We start from the raw sequence: 14,429 nt of genomic DNA, 5'->3' as shown, positions 1-14,429 counted from the left end.
GCCAACTTTAATTAATTATTTAATGTGCATTTTGAATATATGATTATACATGCAGCCATATAACTTTCAAAATAAATGCAGAACATGAAGAAAAGAAACACATTACTTCTGCAAATACAACTTGAAGTGTAAATATGGACACGAGTAATGAATACATGAAAGTTATTTAAATTAACATTAGTGTGCACGTTTATAAAGCTTCAGTTTCTCAATAGCTACATTTCATTAATGTGTTTAAATGTTCACAGAGGTCAATGTTATTTAAGGCACAGAGTAAATATAATGTCAAAAATAAATATGAAATTGCACAATGATAATGTTTAAAGGATGTAGTCTAAATTGTGCTATTCCAACCCCCCCTCTGATGACGATGTTAGCCATCGCAATAATACACAGATGAGTCCTTATCAGGTGAATATCAAGGTACAGTCTTGAAGTTCTCAACAACTTTTTTCAATGAATTTCGAGGTGTTTTATTTGATCATAAATCTACACTTATTCTCCTCAATTTCCATATCCCTTCTAGTTCTTTTCGTCCCCCCTACATTGTCCTTCCTTCCTTGCTTTCATGCTCTTCTATCCTTTAAAGATAATGATCAGACATATCACACAAATGGCGATAACAATAGGAGGTCTCAAGATAGAATCCACTGTTCCACTTCTTAGGTTTCTAAACCCTGTGCCATCTTAGAAAACCCATCTCCAATTGTTTCCCAAACACCTGTAGCTTCTAATTCCTTTAAATCACCTTTCAGATCCGTAATGATCTTAATATATTTATTTAAGTCCTCACCCCCGCCAGGGATACAGGTACAGCATTGATGGACCTTTAACATTTTGCAGACTCTGCTCTTTTTGCAAGAAGGATTTCTAACACAAGATGATTCTGCCTACCATGGATCTCATTTCTATCATTTCAGTATCTTCAGCCAATAAGGAACTTGATGTACTTGTGCATAATTCATCCACTATGTTGGGCAATTTTCTAATCTTGAGATCATTCAGGATTACACCTACAGATGTAATCGCTGCACCAAAAATGTCTCCCACAATTTCAGCATCACTACTACCTTGTTTAGTTCTAGTTTTCGTATCCTACACAGGGTCAATCATTCAAATGTTCCACGTGATGAATCTTTGGGAAAAGTACTCCAAAATAACATGTACCATACCATCTCCTGGGCACTTGTAAGTATGCATGCTCCTCAGAAACCATATAAACTCCAGTAATATTGGGATCTTGTCCTCCCAGGAATAGAAGCCAACTTCCTGCATATTCAAAAATATGGTCACAACCACTTCTTGTGTTGCCAATCTAGAAGTAGTGCAGGCATAACTCCTATGTCTGAATGTTTCATTTCTTCCTTATCCCAGTATCCTTCATATCTCTGATCCCATCCTGTTTTCCCATCTATTGCTCTCTTCCTGTCTTCTGTTAAATCCAGAGGTTCCTTCTCAACCTCAGTTAAGGAACATGCTAAATTGTTTCTATGACCAGAGGCTGTGTCCAGTGTCAAATTTGGTTTAAAGAAACACTTAACTGTCTCCATTGTCTTAGCATGAGGGTGATGATTCAAATACTTGAAAAAGGAACTTCAGAAAATGCCAAATCATAATTTGAGTAAGAATTTTGGAAATGTCCCTTTCCATTACATGGACTTAACAGAAGGCTATACATAACACCATCTGTAGGAGGAATATGGTGATAAGTAATTCCCTCTGCTGCACGTAACTGTGTACAGGCATAACAATCCTTGGTGTCCACAGTGTCAACATATTTATAAAGCAATTTAAAATAGGCATGTAAAGAATAATCTTCTCTAGAAGCATATACATGCAAAGCTTTATAATCGAGTGTGTGGTGCAAACTATTATCCGTAGGACTTGGGATCTTAGTGCTAACATGAGGTTTAAGCTCAGCTACTGTGGATAATGTAGATGAAGCTAATCCTCCAAGGAGAACTATTAGTACTGTGATAATGACAAACAACTCCCCTACTAATAAATATATATATATATATATTCAAAAAGAATGATTCCTGCTGTTAAACTGATGGTGCCAAACGAAGCCGGTGCACGTTAATGGGCGCAGGACCCGTTAATAACAGTATATCAAGAAGGGAAGAAGGGTTATCCAAACGGCACTCCAAGCAACAAATGATTTATTTATTTTAGGCTGTCATGTTCAAGGAAAAACACGTTCTCGACTTGCAGAGGCTACGCGTTTCAACCTTTGCGGTCTTCTTCTAAAGCCCAAATAGTTACAGAAGCCCCCTCCCACTTAGAAAATATACCCATGGTTTCAATAGACATAAAAATCAGATCATTATTCGCAAAGAGAAGAAAAAAGACACGTTACCATACACATTTAAAACAATTTCAAAACCACCCCCAATAAGTTCAAATCTAAACATCCAAAAATGATGGCCTCTCAAATATTATCAACATTTATGTTCAATCTCTCGTTATCTCATAGTTTAGACTTTTTAGGAGTTTTGGGGGTTTTCAACATATTTTTTAACATGTTCCTAATTAAATATTTCTTCATTTTTTAAACAGAAAAAGTATAATCTATTGCCAAACAATTGTCCACCAACACTGCGGCCAAGTGGCCCATTACCAAATTTTTGGCCAAATTCCATCCGCCCAAGGAATATCCCTGGTATTATAGTTTTTTTCAAAAAATCTATCATCTCACAAATTATAAACAATTCTTTAAACACACAAATTATAACTCAGGAGTTTGGGCTGTTAAACAGACGCAAGTCAAACATGCTATACTACTAACCAGCCTCACAAGAACCTGATGTTAGGTTCCATTTTCAATCCCATCATTACATTATTTCCATAGTGTGAGGATTACCCTATATGTACATAAAATTCCTCATCCTTGTTCAATCCCCACAGATGTCTACTGTTAAGCCTAATTATGTACTCAGATTCCATTCTTCTCAGAATTGGAATTTGGCTGAAAATTTGGTAAAGGGCCACTTGGCCGCAGTATTGGTGAACAAATGTTTGGCAATAGATTATACTTCTTCTGTTTAAAAATGAAGAATTATTTAATTAGGAACATGTTAAAAGATATTTTGAAAAACCAAAAAACTCCTAAAAAGTCTAAGCTATGAGATAATGAGAGATTGAACATACATGTTGATAATATTTGAGAGGCCATTATTTTTGGATGATTAGATTTAAACTTATTGGGGGTGGTTTTGAAATTGTTTTAAATGGGTACGGTAATGTGTCTTTTTTTTTTCTCTTTGCGAATAATGATCTGTTTTTTATGTCTTGGGAAACCATGGGTATATTTTTAAAGGAAGAGGGGGCTTCTGTACCTATTTGGGCTTAAGAAGAAGACCGCAAAGGTTGAAACACGTAGCCTCTGCAAGTCGAGAACGTGTTTTTCCTTGAACATGGTGACAGCCTAAAATAAATAAATAATTTGTTGTTTGGAGTGCCGTTTGGATAACCCTTCTTGATATACTATATATATATATATATATATATATATATATATATATATATATATATATATATATATATATATATATGTGTGTATATATATATATATATATATACATATAGATGTGTCTTTTTGCGTTATTTGTTTCCATGACTTCTCTAGAATCAGACCTTTGAGTAGAGATTAGCAGCACCAGGGTCTTCTCATTTTGTTTCCTCTTGTGCAAATGGCAAAACAAAGCTCAAAGGATGTGCAATGACATTTTTTACATAGTCCAATGTGAGTGCAAGTTCCAACTCATTTCAGATTGCAACTCTGACTCATGTAGGCTCAACTGGGATCTCACTCTTGACTCCTTAATCACAGGTTTCAGCTTCACAATCATTATCAGCAAAATATGTCCATTCAGGGGATGAGTACCTCTGACATGGCACACTAGCTCTCTTTGATCTCTTGGGTACAGGTTGTTCAATTTCACTGTCACTCGGACCAGAATCCTCAGTATCCTCTGGATCAGTACTCAGTCCTTGTTCCATAATCAATCTCTCTCTTTCTTGCCTGCTCAGCCAATGATTCTCAGTCTCTACTCGGTGTGACCCAGCACTATGCCCTTCGTCAGGGTCTGAGTCTGGTTCAGGTCATGATTCACGACTCCTCAACTATCCGTTCATCAAGACACCCCTGAGGCTGAGGATATGCTGTCACAGGCTCTTGAAAAGTCTCAGTACTCTGTGCGCCCTCTTCTTGCTGTCTCTCAGTTGTGGGTTGCACTTCAGTATGAAGTACTGTCACATCAGCAAGAGGATACTGCACACTATGAGTAGTGGGCTGCATGAATCCTGTTGGTAGGACCCCCCACACTTAACAGCAGTAGTCCTTACTAGGATGACCTGTTACATACAATCCATGCCACCTAGGCTCCAGACACTTTTTCCGAACATGTTTCTTCACCATGACCCAGTCGTCAGGATTGAGGTCATGGCACTGCTCCAGATGTGGAGAGGCGGCAACAACTTCAACCTGGGGGGCCAGAGAATGGACCACATCAGCTAGTCCTTTGGAATAGTCAAGAACCATGTCATCCATAATGTGCACAAGCCCATTTGCAGGCACTGCAGGCAGTCTTATTGCTCTCCCCATGACTATCTCATGAGAGGACAATCCTGTTTTGTATGTCAGGAACACTACGAAGGCTCATCAGCACAAATGGCAAAGCGTCTGGCCTCTTCAGAGATGTTGATGCACACACTTTGGCTAATATGTCTATCAATGTTCTTTTTACCGGCTCCATAATGCCAAAATGCCTACAATGCAATGCCTGCTGAACTTGTAAAGCTGCACACAACATTTCAAGGACCTCATTATTGAAATTAGTCCCTTGGTCTGACTCTAGCAAAGACGGGAAACCAAACCTAGGTGTCAACTCCCTCAACAATAACTTGGCTACTGTGAGACTGTCAGTCCTCCTAGATGGTAGGCCTCCATCCAACGTGAAAAGATGCACACAATCACTAGGACATATCTCAGCCCATCGCACAAAGGCAGTTCAATGAAATCCATCTGCATTCTGTTGAATGGCCCTCTTGATCTTCCTATATGACTCAATGTCACTGGACTTCTATTCATATTCCCTACATTCATCTATTGACACACAACACATTTTTGACACAATTCTTCAGTCACCAATCTAAATTGTGGGTTAAACCAATGTTGTCCGAATAACCTAACCATGACACCCCTCCCAATATGTGCTAGTCCATGGAAATGTCTTGCCATTGGGGATAGAATGCTGTCTGGCCACATTGGATGGCCAGCTACAGAAACCCACATATCATCATCTCTCTTCACATGTCCTGCTCTAATCTAATGCTGTTCTGCCTCTGACACTTCCTCCTGCAATCTCTTCACTTTTTCCCTTGTATCATTTGCTGACAAAGAAAGGTTATAGTTGCTCTCAACTTCAGATTTGTTTTCATATTCACCATTGAATGTTTGTGACCCATGAGCACAGTATTGTGCAATGTCAAGAGCATGGCAAACAATCATTACTGCTGTGAGCAGGACACTTCACAACTGCATTTTTTGCAGGCAGCTGTAGTGCTTCAAACAGTCTCATGACATTTTCCGTTGCTGATCGGGAATCCAGATGATGTAATAAATCCTCTTAGTGACCACAATGTGGTGTTGTTCCAAAATCACGAACAACACCAAATCCATACTGACTATCTATAAATATGGTCACTCTCAGCTGTTCAGAGACATGGCAAGCTCTACTAAGAGTTATCAGTTCATTCACTTGTGCAGAGAACACCCCTCAAAGCAAGGAGGCTTTAACTACCCCTGAAACTTTACAGACTGCATAAGCAGCTTTCAAGTTTCCTTCATTGTTGCTTAAACATGACTTATACACAAACAGTATGTAATCAGGTTCTACTAGTGGCTCATGTCATATATCTGGTCTCAGTTTGGTGCATAGTTCAGTGACATCGAGGCAATCATACTCAACCTCCCTCTCATCATTTTCATTATCTGGGAGAGGCATTAAGGTGGCAGGTTTCAAAGTAACGCATCTCTTAAGAGTCACCTTTCCTGAAGCCAGTATAATCTGTTCATATTTTGTCAACCGGCTATTTGAGAAATGTTATGTGTAGGTACGTGTCAATAAAATCTCAACCAAATGTGGCACAAGAGCAGTTAGAGGAAGTCCCATCACAATACTTTCACATCATTCTATACTGAAACCAACTGCTGCCTCACTTTAATGAGCCTGAGCTGTCCTGCGGCTACAGGATCAAGAGTAGCAGAAAAGTAAGCCACAGGTCATCTTGCATTTCTCTGCATCTGTGTAAGCAGTGAGCACACGCAGCTCTCCTTCTCACTACATATAAGAGTAAAAGCTTTATTGTAATCAGGCATTCCTAGTGCCGGTGCATGACAGAGACTTTCTCTCAGCTCTAGGAAGGCAGTCAAGCAGTCATTATCCCATGATATTGGATCAGACACATTCTTGTCAGTCAACTTCGGTAAATGCTTGGTCACTAGAGAAAAGTTGGATATCCACTGGCGACAGTAGCCTACCATTCCCAAAAACATCCTGACTTCTCTCTGGGTAGTTTGTGGACTCATCTTAAGAATCACAGAGAATCTTTCTTGCTCAACCTTCCTGGCTCTTTTCTTGTGACATCTGAGATACAAGATGTATGTTTGTGCCGCTCTTGTATAAAAAAAATGACGCAAATACGGCGATAAAAAAGTATAAATATGGGCCTTTATGTCCATTCTCAGCAGAGTGGTTCAACAATGCAATGTTGTCTCATTTGCAAGTTTCATGAGTATCAGGTGCCACTAATAGGTCATCAAAATACTGAATTAGACAGAGTTAAAGGGTTTGATTAGAGCCTCAAGATTCTTTTTAAAAATCTGATTAAACATTTGGTGGACTCTCTCTATACCCTTGTGGGACTCAGCACCATGCCGAAACATGGTAATGGAACAGGAAGTTACAGAGGTACTGGCTGTCCTAATGCAAGGGAATACAGAAAAATGCCATACAGAAATCATTTACATTGAACCACTCAACCTCACATGGAATTTCAAACAAAATCACAGCTGGATTTGGTACCACGGGATAACAGGTAACAACAGTACTATCATCCCTTCTCTGGTTCTGCACTATGCAGTATTTACCACTAGGCTTCTGCAAACCCATAATGGGTGAATTACAGGGACTCCCCATTATCTCCTTCAAAATATTGTGGCATATCATTGACTCAATCACTAGAGTAATCCCTGCAATTGTTTCATGAGTCAGATTATACTTGGGGGTATCTTGGATAGTCAACATTGGGTTTTACTTTTATGCAAACAGGCTCAACTCCCTTTATGAGACCAATAATTTTTCCTGAAAAGTCTCAGACCTCAGGCTTCACTGTATCCTTAAGGTTTGGTAGTAAATCCCCAGATGTCATTATGGGATACAACCCAACGTCTGGCCCTTGACTCTTCATTTTAAAGTCTACATCTTCATCATGGGTCTGGAATTCTACCCCTTTTTAAGGTACAATAGATAGTGCAGTTAAATTTGCAGCCACGCTACCTCAACTTTACATTCTGCCCACAAATCACTCAGTACCACAATTTTGAACACAATGTTGAAGAAGATATTCAAATCCACCCACAAGACTTGTACAATCTTCACAGATCACTCAATCTGTGTATACTATTCCACTGGCCTTTGTCTCAATTTTGAGAAGACATTGATGAATGACTCAAGATCACTCCCACTCCAAAGCCTTCAATGGAAAATTTGAAGCAACCTCTCCATCCATCAAAGATTAACACGGCTCTCCCTTTGATTTCTTTTGATCTTTCTTCTTTTCCCATTTGCCTTTCCACTTTTCTAGATCACTCCATTTTTAGATGCTACTGAGTAATTCCTTAATTTGCATTTTTATTCTTGATGTCCTCATACTGCGAATGTCATTCTCAGCAAAACATACACAATAGCTTTTCTGCAATTACTTTTTTTCAGCTTAAATCAACATCATACGTTTGGGCCAATGTAGACAATTTATCATGAGCCCATTCTGTATACTTAGTGATGTCTTTACACATGAATACAAGTGCCTTCTCTTGGTAGGTACCTAAACAGGAAAGATCAAGGTTTCCTTGTATCATCTCAACCAGTTCTTACTTTAGCCTGACCACATCCCTTGCATTTTCCCTCATTGGGGTCAGAAATGTTTCTCTGCCTAATCCTGAACTTTCACTCTCTCTTGGAGACCCATTGAAAAATCTAATCAAATCATCTAGTTCTGGGGAATTCATTTTTTCTGTATTACAGAGGTATTGGGCACTAGTATCCTTTCTCTGGGGCTACTGTTTATGACACTGAGGTGAATTCCAAATAGACATGTTCGAATTTTGTGATCTTTGAGTGGGCTCTCCTACAGGAGTAAATTTTGTCTGATTCATGGTTGATGCTGTTTAGTGGGACCACAGGAGCATTAGTAGATATATCTACTCCAGTAAGGACTGTCAACATATATTTCATGTTTTCTGCTGACTCAGGTTTATACAAAGGAACTGCTGGACCAATAGTAACCGGAGCAGCGATTGCATCTGGGCCACCTGGAACGGTGAAGTCAACAGGGGCACTAATCCTTGAACTCTCTCCCATCAAGTTCTGATTCATATTTACTGGTTCAGTGGCTACTCCAGAGTTTCGCTGGCAACTGCACCATTTATTTGCTCTGGTTGGGCCACATTACATGGCGGTGGATGCATTGATAAAAACACATCTAGGAAATCATTGCTAGAATCACTATCACTGTCTTCGCCTGTACTCTGTGTTTTCTGTCTTTTCCTCCTTTTTCTTCCCTTTCGTTTCTTTCTTTTTCTCAGGTTCGTCACTTGTCAATGCCGGTACAGTCTCGTTCCTGCTACTATATCAGTTCTTCATTACTGTTGTTCTGCATTCCATCTGGCATCGGCACAGCTACTCACTGCCTTTCAGAATCTTCCCTGATATTTGTGTGTAGGCCTGAAAGTTAGCTTAATTTTGTACAATACCCGTCTCATGTTTTAAATGATTCTCAAATTAAATGCATTATAGCATAGAAACATCAATACACTCTCTATCTCTGTGATCTTATGCCATTGACTCAGCCAAATACATGGGTGAAAGCCCACATTTATGGCAATATAATGATCTTGCATGTCTTTGTCTGGTGCCTCTTCCCGCTCTCAAACAGGTATTCTCACAGGTACAGCTCCCCTAATCAGATTTCATATAGCCTAAAGGAATTTCATTTTTCAGCAATAATGTCAGTAATCACACATAGGATGCAATTTCAAACAAGGAATAAATTATTTTTGCTTACAAGTTTCGTCCGTTGTTAGCAATCAATAACAGCATGCCACTAACACCAGTCATCCAATCTCAATGTATGCAGCACACTGACATCCTTCTTACTCCTCACAGCAACTCACCCTTCTTTCACAATTCCTCCCGAACATTACATTAGAAGCACAACAACAATGGCAAGCAAATTCAAAAAATGTTGTCTGCTCCACTAACGAATCAATAATATTCAATCACACAACAAATGGTCTGAAGCAACACTTTCCTGTCTACTCTGACTCACAATGGAGTGAAACCCCAACTAGCAGGGAATAACCTGAAGCTTCACCCATGTGCAAAAGGAACCACCACACCAACCACACCTTACTCTCACACAAAGGTATATGTCCTCATCTCATTTGTGTAGCCAACAGTACCTCACGACTAACACTACCAAACTTAGCAGACAGCATGGTGTTTTCTACACTGATAACTTATTACTATCCCAGGTCTTAGGTTATGTCCAGCCCGATAACCACTTCAACTTCATTGTATAAAGCACAACTTGAAACATCATCACATCATGCAATTTCAGCAAAACATCACAAGCTAGACATAAGCAATTGCAATGTGCAACCCGATTGATACTCATTCCTCCATTGTTACAAATTAATTCTAAATGTCTGGAAAATCACTGCACCTTCGAATCAGGACATGGGTTTGGGATCAGGCATGAGCTTGGGCAAGACTGGGCTCTCACACGGAAACAGTGACTCCCCCTGTCTCAATTACCAAACCATCCAACATGCTACCATATGAAAGCACACTGGTGCGTGATTTACAATCTCTGATCTGATTGATCTTTTTAGGTTGACTGAGACACCAAGGGAGGTAGCAATATTAAAACAAATAAATGTTTGTGTTGTCCATTTGGCCATACAGTAAGGACCATGAGTCAGTGATTGAAGTTAAGTGATTTTTCAACCAATTAATAATCAATCCAGTATATATGCATGTCAGGAGAATATTAAAAAAAGATACAAGATTACAGCTAGCAAGCCGAAATATCGTAATAGATTCAGTCTCAGTAGGATAAGATACAAAATAATCACAGCCACAGCGATACAGAAACTGAGAATTAGAAATAGGTGTTCCTTAAAGAAACTCTGATTCTCTCTACTAAAAATAAATAAGTTCAAAAGTCATCTAATCAAGGTTCTAAGTTTAGAATAAGGATGGTTTATAGAGTGGGACCTAAAGGAAATTTGGAAATGCAAGGAGGTGCCAGCATAGTGAAGACTTAGTAGAAGTCTTCCAGAATTGGAATACGTGTTTAGCATTAAGCTTCACACATGCAAAAATGAAGGAAGCAGAGAGGTCTGTACCCCTCATAGTCTAAGGGAATCTGCTTTAACTTCTGATAGAGTTAACATTAATTAAAACTGCTAGACCTGGAAACCTTGGTGTTTTTCCCCTAAACCTTCTGCTATCTAACCTTCTGTTTTGCTGACACTTTTTTTTCTCTGGCTTTGGACTCTGTGCACTTTACCACTGCTTGCCAGTGCTAAAGTACAGGTGCTCTTTCCTTAAAGCATCATAACATTGGCTTAATCCACAACTGGCATATTTAATTTACTTATAAGCCCATAGTAAAGTGTATTACTTGTTCCCAGGACCTGTCAATTAAGTGCTACTGTTAGGCCTGCAGCACTGGTGGCAACATCCATTTCAGTAGCTGTTGCACTGGGCTCTGCCCCAGCAGTATGCCCAGATTGTTTTGCTTTTCTGATCACCCTGTTTTTTTTACTTTTTACTGTGGGTGAGCCTCACTATCTGTGTGTCACCCACGGTAATCACGTGGTAAACAGACTGCACATGTTTACCACCAGTGTCCACATTTTAAGACAAGGCTGCTGCAATGCAGCAAGGGTAAGTGGCACTTGAGTGGTTACACATGAATACGTGTGCACATGCGTTTGCACAAATGTGTGAGCTGCATGTGGGTGACTATTGTCGTGCACAGCTTGGTAGCAGTGCACAGGTAGCCTGCCACATTTGGCATGGTTAGGTATTCACCTGGGATACGCCTCATGAGGGTAGTGCACACTATTAGGGAAAGTCAGTATGATTGTGCCCCCATCACTTAATGACTTTTAACCTATTTTGACTGCTCTGTCTTAAACTATTTATTTTATTATTTATTTTAAGATGGCTGCCTCTGTTTTGAGTTAGAGCAATGTTTTCATTTACATTATCAGTGCCACTCTGTCAGCTTCAAAATTAAGTGATGTACGTAGGTATTCACATAATGTGCCTTTCCCACTTACGTGTGACAGGCACATAATATAGTTTTGGTGGGAATTGTTTACATAATTGCCACCTCTAGCCTGCCCCTTATCTATTGTTTTGGGAACATACCTGTGTCATGGGTCCTACAAGATCTACATAAATACATCTAATACTGACAAGGTTATCAGAGGGATTCCTGACAGATGCTATTGATGCCATCTATGTTGCACGTCGCCTTGATGCAGACTCAGCCTTTGTGTCACAACGGAGTCTGACTTAGACCTCATTCCAAGGTAACAAGGGTTGGGGTCACTTCTCATGGGCAAGGTACTGGCAGATTAGGTTTGCAACATTTAGCTCTCACTAGGTTAGGGATGAGGTTATCTATGCTAGGGATTTTACATTTCATGATTATTGCAAGATGGTGGGGGTCTTTGTATTCATGTTTCTCATCCTTACAACTATGTTTCTTTTATAATGCATTACCCTAATCATTGCAGGTCATTCATTTTATCGTAGATTGCAGCCTTTTCAAAAAACGTACTGAAAACTCTCCTGCATCTCCTTTATTGCCTGTGTGTGACTGAGAAGTATTGCAAACTTTAGAAAAGGGTAACTTCTGTTCCACCACAACTTCCCTAAGATGTTGCATTCTAGAGTCCAAGTGCAAGGCTGCCAGAAATCACCTTTCACTATTTGGGTTTTTGGTGAGGTACTGCTTGTGAGCCGGGAGGGTTGGGCCGACAGTTGTGACTTGTTGTAGAATTGGCCTAGTTGCTTACAAACAAGAGTGCTGTTATCCTAAACCAGCAATGTCACCTAAGAGCGAGTGTCCAACTGCGACAGTGTGTGCATAATAAGTGTACTCCTTTTTCTAAAGAAAAAGTATTGACTGGGCAATCATTTATTGAGTGTTATTATTGTGTGCCAGTGGCTGGTGATTAGAAGCCTACACCACCTCCCTTCAGAATGCCTTAGAGTGCTCCACTTTGCTACCCTGTGAGAGTCAAGTGTTACAATGGAGTGTTTGGTTCCAACTGAGGACAATTGAAGAACTATTACTTGTGCTGGCCACACAACTAATAACTCAAATTCCAACGGTAGCCCCTTAAACATGACTCAGGTCTGGCATTGCAGAGCCTACGTGTGCAGTTCTAGACTGCCATGTTGATCTGGCAAATTAACTCCCTTCTCAGGGATAAAACATATGTCACCCCTAAAGTAGGCCCTGGACAGCCCAAAGGGTAGGGTGCAGTATATTTTTAAAAAGTTGGACGTATACTTTTTAGTTTTACATGTCCACATAGTGAAAAAATCTTAAATTCATTTTTCACTACCGCAAGGCCTATTTTTCCCATAGGTTAACATTGAGATTGTCTTTTTACATGTTATAAGTGTAATCTCCAATTGGGAAAAGAGAGATATTTTGAGTTTGGTGTCTTTGAACCTAGAATGTAATTATGGTAAAGTTGGATTTTAAGTTGCGAGTCTGAAAATGCCACTATTAAAAAGTTGACATTTTCTTACTTTAATCATTCTGTGCCTCTGCCTGTCTCTGAATACATGCCTGAAGTTGTTGACAGCTGGGCTGTGTGCATTTCTTCTATACAGCTACATACAAAGGTAGCTTAGGTATGCCTGATGAGCCATCCACATCCTGATGGGCCATAAACATCTTGATGGGTCATCCTGGGAAGGATGGGAGGGAGGAGCTGACACTGGCACCTGAATGGGTTGTGCATGTCCCCACACATAGAGCGGCATACTCCCTTGTGGTGGGTCTGAGCCAGGGCAGGAAGGTCTGGGACTTTGTGCGCTTCAAAGATCTCCCTTTGAATTCTCCCCACTTTAAAAGCACAACTGGGTATATGTACTGGACACCAGACACCACCAGAGCAGTACCCTTATGGACCAGAGCAGTACAAGGCCCTAGCGCACTGGAGCATCACTTTTAGTGATGCTTCGGTGGTGCTATTCACTGCACCATATTTACAAGGAGGCGTTTAGACACATTTTGTGACTTAGGCCCTCATTACGACCCTGGCGGTCGGCGGTAATTTGGGGAAAGGTACTGCCAACAGGCTGGAGGTACCTTTTCCCAAATTATGACATTGGCGGTTTGGCCTAAGCCAAACCGCCAATGTACCACCCCATCCGCCAGGGTGGTAACGGCTGCTGGGCTGGAGACTTTGGTCTCCAGCCAGGCGGCTGTCACAACCCCAACCTCGGGATTATGACCCCGCCTACCGCCATGGTTTTCATGGCAAGCGTAGGGTAGGCACTATCAGTGCCAGGGAATTCCTTCCCTGGCACTGATAGGGGTCTCCCCCTCCCCAGAGTCCTCCCCATCCTCCCCCTCCCTCTCCTGCCCCCGCACATTTACACACCAACACGCGCACACATACACACTCATACACACACGCATACCCACATCCACCCATGCATGCACACATACATACCACAACACACACCAACATACATTGTCGCATACACGCATTCACAACACACAACATACATGTACACTCACATTCAGTCATTCACGCACTCATTCAATGCGACTCACACCTGCATGCACGCATACAAAAACAGACACACAACCCCCCACATACACACAACCCCCCTGCACATGCACACACCAACCCCTATTCCCCACTCCTGTCAGAGAACCTGACTTACCTGCTTGCAGGGGCTCCTCTGGCAGGAGACGGGACGTGGTGCTGTTGCCAGCAGCAGCGTCCGCCAGCAAAACACCGCCAGATCGTATCATTGCTCATGATACGGTCGGCGGTGTTTTGCTGGCATGGTGCTGCTGCTGACAGCAGTGCCACCTTA

Source organism: Pleurodeles waltl, chromosome 1_2, assembly GCF_031143425.1.
Source record: "Pleurodeles waltl isolate 20211129_DDA chromosome 1_2, aPleWal1.hap1.20221129, whole genome shotgun sequence".
NCBI lineage: Eukaryota > Metazoa > Chordata > Amphibia > Caudata > Salamandridae > Pleurodeles > Pleurodeles waltl.
Note: the sequence above shows the minus strand (reverse complement) of the source record.